Source organism: Lactuca saligna, chromosome 2 (genome assembly GCF_052625555.1).
Source record: "Lactuca saligna cultivar CGN05327 chromosome 2, ASM5262555v1, whole genome shotgun sequence".
Classification (NCBI taxonomy): domain Eukaryota; kingdom Viridiplantae; phylum Streptophyta; class Magnoliopsida; order Asterales; family Asteraceae; genus Lactuca; species Lactuca saligna.
The window spans coordinates 4131646-4137645 of record NC_136418.1 but is presented as its reverse complement, the minus strand read 5'-3'; the positions used below and the strand labels follow the sequence as shown (position 1 = coordinate 4137645).

At 30.3% G+C, this 6000-nt stretch overlaps 1 long non-coding RNA gene across 1 annotated transcript; it reads left to right on the top strand.

Annotated features, from left to right (window-relative positions):
* The first annotated feature begins 822 nt into the window (after positions 1-822).
* LOC145030595 (uncharacterized) lies at positions 823-2616 on the top strand. Its single transcript, XR_013676644.1, has 3 exons — positions 823-1124; positions 2279-2336; positions 2407-2616. It is a non-coding gene; the product is annotated as an uncharacterized LOC145030595 (long non-coding RNA).
* Positions 2617-6000: the final 3384 nt, after the last annotated feature.

Below are 6000 nucleotides of genomic sequence, written 5' to 3'. Positions count from 1 at the left end.
TAGATTTCTTTTGAAGAATAGGTGAAGGGAGGGACCAACTATGGCAATATCAATATGTTTCACCGTCGGGTATATAAGTTAAATAAACCCTAAACCTAATATCATCCTCAGCCGCACCACCTTTATTTCTCCCGTGTGCGGCCGCAAACATGTTATGGAAATGGTTTAAGGGTTATATTAGGCTGAATGATTTCAAAATTTAAGGTTTTAGGATGGAAAAAACGATTTTCAGATTTTAGATTTTAGGTTTGTTGGGTTGAATGAATGTAGATCTTACCAATTTCATATTAATGTTTAAGATATTACAAAAATAGCAATGATGGTCACCGGAAAAGATGTTGTCAGAGGTAATGGTTGTGTCTGTAAAGATGATGCGGTGGTGAACAATGGCAGTAAAACCTTTTCTTGTTTGATGCAAGAGAGACGAGCGTGACTCTTTTATTTTTTAATTTGTTTTGTTAATTAAAATTAGTTAAAAATTAAATAAAAATAAAAAGTCTTTTCTTGTTTGATGCAAGAGAGACGAGTGTGACTTTTTTTACTTTTTAATTTGTTTTGTTAATTAAAATTAGTTAAAAATTATATTAAAATAAAAAAGATACAGAAAGTCATTTTACATGAAAATATCCAATAAATTCAAAACCAAGGACCATCTATGTATGTAATAAAAAAATTTAGGAATGAAATTGCGAATATGTGATATCCTAATTTTTTGTCCTTTTTAAATGATATTGGTTTTATTATTTAATATTTACAAAAAAAAAAAAAAAACACTAAAACAATATAGAAATGATTTTATTGTCAAAATAACCGACGCAAATGGGTCAAATTGGAATTTAGGCTTCTAGTGTGTTTGATCGGGAGAACGCAAAAACACGCACACACACCTTCCTCGAGTACACCGGGTTTCTGACCCTTGGTGCTGCTGTCTAGTCGTGAGTGTGTAATTAGTAGAAACAAGAGAGCAGTCGAGTCAAAGATGTGGCGAAGAAGAAAGCAGCGCCGTGAAGCCGTGGCCGAAGGTGGAGTTGTGGCAGCACTTCGTTGGCAGTAACCCTAGTGGCCGAAAATCTGTTGGTTTACCCCCATCCAGCCTCTTTCTTGTTGAATTACACTTCCAAGAGGTAATTTCAAGCCCTAATTTAGTTATGGATCAATCAAGGTGTTTTAAATTTATTACATGATGAAATTGATGGAATGTTTGTGTTATTCTCATGGTAAACGATAATAGCTGTGAAAGGACCCTGTGAAAAATGGTTAGTTGATTTGGAATTGTGACTTTCACTTTCTTGAATAATTGTCAAACTGGAAAGAATTGATGAATTAGTTAAATATGGGTTGCTAATTGTAAGTGGAGGATGATTTCAAGGTTAAATGAGTGTTTAAATAGGGTCTGGCAGTAGCAATTGAATTAATTCAGTCAATTTCTTATTTGATGGAATAATATTGAAATTAAATTATTTCTCCGTGAATTTCTTGGTGACATTTAGTTAAAGTTCCCCTCCTCTTCGAAGGACACCTGACCTAAAACTTTCTTTTAAGTTCTATTTGAAGCATGATATGTACCTTCTAACTGTGAGATTCAATGGATCTACGATTATTTTATTTTCTTGACATGGGTGCTGAGCTGGATTATCATATACAGTGATTTATATTCCTGTTAAAACATTGTCATTGTAATCCTGTTAAAAATCATTGTCATTGTAATTTATATTCCTGTTAAAAGCATTGTACTTTCCAAGTACAATGGTATAATAAGGTATACTTTGACAACATTCACCCAATCATAGCAATGTAATTTCAACATGCAATGCTTTGGTAAAGAAAAAAAAGCAAAATAAAATGTTTTCAAGAACTATTATTAATGATAACGTACAATGGTTTTGTAAGAAAAAAGGAATGTATCTTTCTTTTTAACATAATATAAGTATGAGGTTATTTTGTAGCATTCATTTGACAGCTTCTTATATTTTAGCATTCATCTGACAGATTTTTCCCACATACACAACACACAGAATACAGATACACATGCACTGTGTGTGTGGTTGTGTGGTGTGTGTGTGGCATTGGATGTGAGAGTGGTTGTGTTTATATGTGTTTAAAATAATATACATTGTTATTATTAGCTATGTTTTATTAATGAACTTCTCTAATATTATGTTATTGTATAATAAATTAAACAAAAATCTATTGTAATATGTTTGTATTTATATGTTTTGTTCAAACTAAAATTGTGGGTTTTGTTTTATAATGAGTTGTATAAAATTTTCAACTTCAGATGGAATGGAAGGGGCTGTATGTTTGAACCTTAAGTGTTGGACATGGCAACCTTATTGGTGAGATCATAAAGTTTTATAATGAGTTGTATAAACTCATCTGTTGACACTTGGGTTTGATTTGTACTAGGTAGTTTGATGTAAAATGTTGAAGTGCCTTGGAAGCTGGATTGATTGGTAGTTGAACGTGGGGAAAAACGGATTTTACTCCATGTTTCATTTATTTGTATTAAGGAATTGAACTTAAGTCTTTAAGGCAATGATGTATTGAACTTAAATTTGGCATTTCCATGTTTCATTTCTTTATATTAAGGCATTAATTGAACCTTTTTTTTTTCAAGGTATGCCTTTTGTCGGATTTAATGAAGGGCAAAAATGTTGTTTATAAAAAAAATTAACATCCGAGTATGTGTGTGCTATATGAGTGTTGTGTGCATATATGTTTGTTGTTTTTGTGTGTGCATTACTGGATATTAAGATTATCTGTATCACAGAACACATTGAATTTAAAAGTACGTTGTTATTAAGGTGCGAAATCTAATCTAAGATAACCCTTAGACACTTTTTAATTTAAACGTCAAGCAAAAAATAACAACGTACTTTTAAACAGTCTTATGAATGAAGAATAAGCTTCTGTTCTAACGTACAAACATATGCAATCTGTGAGAATGAAAGACAATTTTTTGGTAACAATCTGTTTTGTAAGTTTATTATCTCTATTGCAAAAACAAACCAATCAGGACACTTGATTTCATATGTTTGATGAAATGATGCGACTTATGGAAGCAATCCGTTTGGTTATGTTTGTCTTTTAAACTCGTCCTTTATAGAACTATAAAGACTAAAAGGGTAAATGTGTAATACTTTTGTGGTGTTATTTTTCAGCAGGGGCAATTATGTCTGCGATATATAAAGAAAAGAAGGATGATTAAACTAGTATTTTATATAATAAATGATAGGGAAATTGTAAGACTTTGTCAATTAATTCATTCTTTTTGTCTTTGTTCATTATCTTATTAGGAAAAGAAGGAAGATTAAACTGGTATTTTATATAATAAACTAGTATTTTAGGCCATGTAATTCTTGTCCTGGGAATGAAGATGACCATAATGCCCTCAAAGTCTCCTGTTCTCTTACAAAAATGAAGAAATGTTTATCATGTTACAGACTAATTCTTTTGTCATGCGAAACTTCTCATTTGAAAACTTGCTCTCATTTCATTCCTCCCACATATATAGGTGTTGTTTCTTTTTGACTTACGTTGAATATGATGAGAAGGGTAAAATGATTATTTACAAATTGCCCTTGTTTAATTTTTCCTTTCATTTCCTTAAGTGTTGTTATTTTTTCAAATATTTTTATAAGAAACTGGGCCACAGACATTAATATTAAAAATGTAAATCTATTGAAAGATTCTTGTAATTAAACTACCTGATGTTCTTGCCTGGTAGCATCATAATAAACATTTGTCCTGTTTTTTAGCCTTTTTAGATTATATCACAGGTAGGTTTTAAAGAACTTATTGTTATCATTAAAAAATATTATTTGATATAAGTAATTGTATATATATTACTAATTTTTTTTTATCAAGGTATCCTACTGTTTCATCTGGTATGAAACAATCCAAAAAGATGTTGATCTTGGTCTAAACCTCAACTAATGGAAGTACATTGATATAAAATAAGAATCAATGAATATGTAAAACAATTGTTAGTTTGTTACTATATATTAAATTTATAGCCAAAGTCGAATATATGAACTTGATATGTAAAAAAACACAAGTTTAATCTAAAATTTAAAAGTTATTTTATGTGATTAGAGACCATATATATCCACAATGAAATACCACGTTAATGATGATTTTAATTTTTTTTCAATTGAGCTTGTGATTTTGGGTTAAGCACAATGATCACCTTTATAATTTACTCTAAACTTTACTATACAAATTGGTAAAATAAAAGTATTAACAAATTGAAATATATATATTTTTTATTTGAACGGGTTAATAAATATCTAATTAAAGATAATACGATAAATATATAAATGACTAATAAAATTTTGATAAAGTACACGCCCATGATGATATGGAATCACAAAATGAATCGTAAATCCTTGAAGTGTGACTTACGCTTTGTAAATCATTTGTATTTTTCCCATTTTGCCCCTGTAGATCTCTCTCTCTCTCTCTCTCTCTCTCTCTCTCTCTCTCTCTCTCCGGCGAGCACCTCTTCAAAACTGATCGTCAATCGATTTCAACAGTGATTCGACGAGTCTTCAATTTTGAACAACCAGGTACTATTTCTAATCAATTGTTTAATTAATTTGACAGCAATTGATAGGGTTATTTAAATGTTCAAACTGTTCATTCAATTTCAAATTTGGTCATCTGATTTGTGTTAATGGGAGTACTTTGTCATGCGTATTGCTGGTTGATAACACTAGAAAGTTTCTCATGCTCAACAAACTCAGACTAAAAAACTAAAGGTGTATAGCATATGGAAATTCGCCTCAAATTAGCTAGGGAACTGTATATCAGTGAAACTTACGTTTCTTCCTCACCTGTCACTGAATGTTGAACAATAAGTAATTGAATCGCAAATATATTAAACTTCTGGAAACTAAATTTAAAGAGTCGCAAAGAAATAACGATAATAAATGTGCACAATAATAATTAGATTACATAAAACCTCAATTTAAAGTATATCATGAGCTTCGATAATGTTCTGTTTTGATTTTAAGCTTGATGAAGTTGGTGAAAGATTCTCACTTTTGAAGTCTTAAATTGATTCGATTATTTTCTTTTCCTTTATCCTTTTTTAATAGACTGTTTGGTGGAGGGAGAAAAAATGGTGAAGTTCCATGATCAGAACTTGAAACAGATGAAGTTTGTTGCTGCTGTAAATACTTCTGGGCTACTTGTTGGAGTGACTACTGATAATCGAATTGAATCAATGTTTTCGTTTTCTTCAACAATGTAATTTCTAAATCTGTGTATTATGTCATCCTCCTTTTGTTTTTTTTCTGTTACTTTCATTTTTTGTCAAGGTATTGTACTTCAAAATTTCTAGCCATTTACGACATTGTACATCAGATGTTTTTTAAAGTACAATGCTCTAATAGGAAGAAATGAAAGTGGGATGCTATAATAAACAAAGTAATAAAAGTACAGTGCTATGTTTTCTGATTAGCCCTTCTATATACCCATGTTTCTATATGTAGGTTTACCTTGTGATTTTATTAGTGATATTGTTGATGTCAAATTGATTTTACACATTGTTTAAAAGGGTAATGCACAAGTCATTTGCAAACACCAATGAAGGATTTAATTTCAGAAAATTTACCATGATTTTGTTGGCATTTTTAGGGATAAATGCAAGAAATAGCAATGAACTTCTCTTTATCGTGAAATATAGCATTCTCCTTTCATATGCTTCGGTTGCGACATTGGATTTTTTTTTTAACTTTTATTTTTAAGGCATTGTAATTTGAACGATCTACCAATTGTATGGAACAAGTGTGAATTCATTGTGCAAGACCACAAGTTTGGACATAAGCAAAACAAAAATAAAACTTGTATAATTAGTAAACATTATTCACCATTTAGTTGGATTATTGATTAATGTTGTAATTCCTAATCGGCTACTTCTATAATTAGTAAACATTATTCACCATTTTTTTAATCTTCACACTCATAATCCTAATCAAAGATTGTTTTGACTTTATA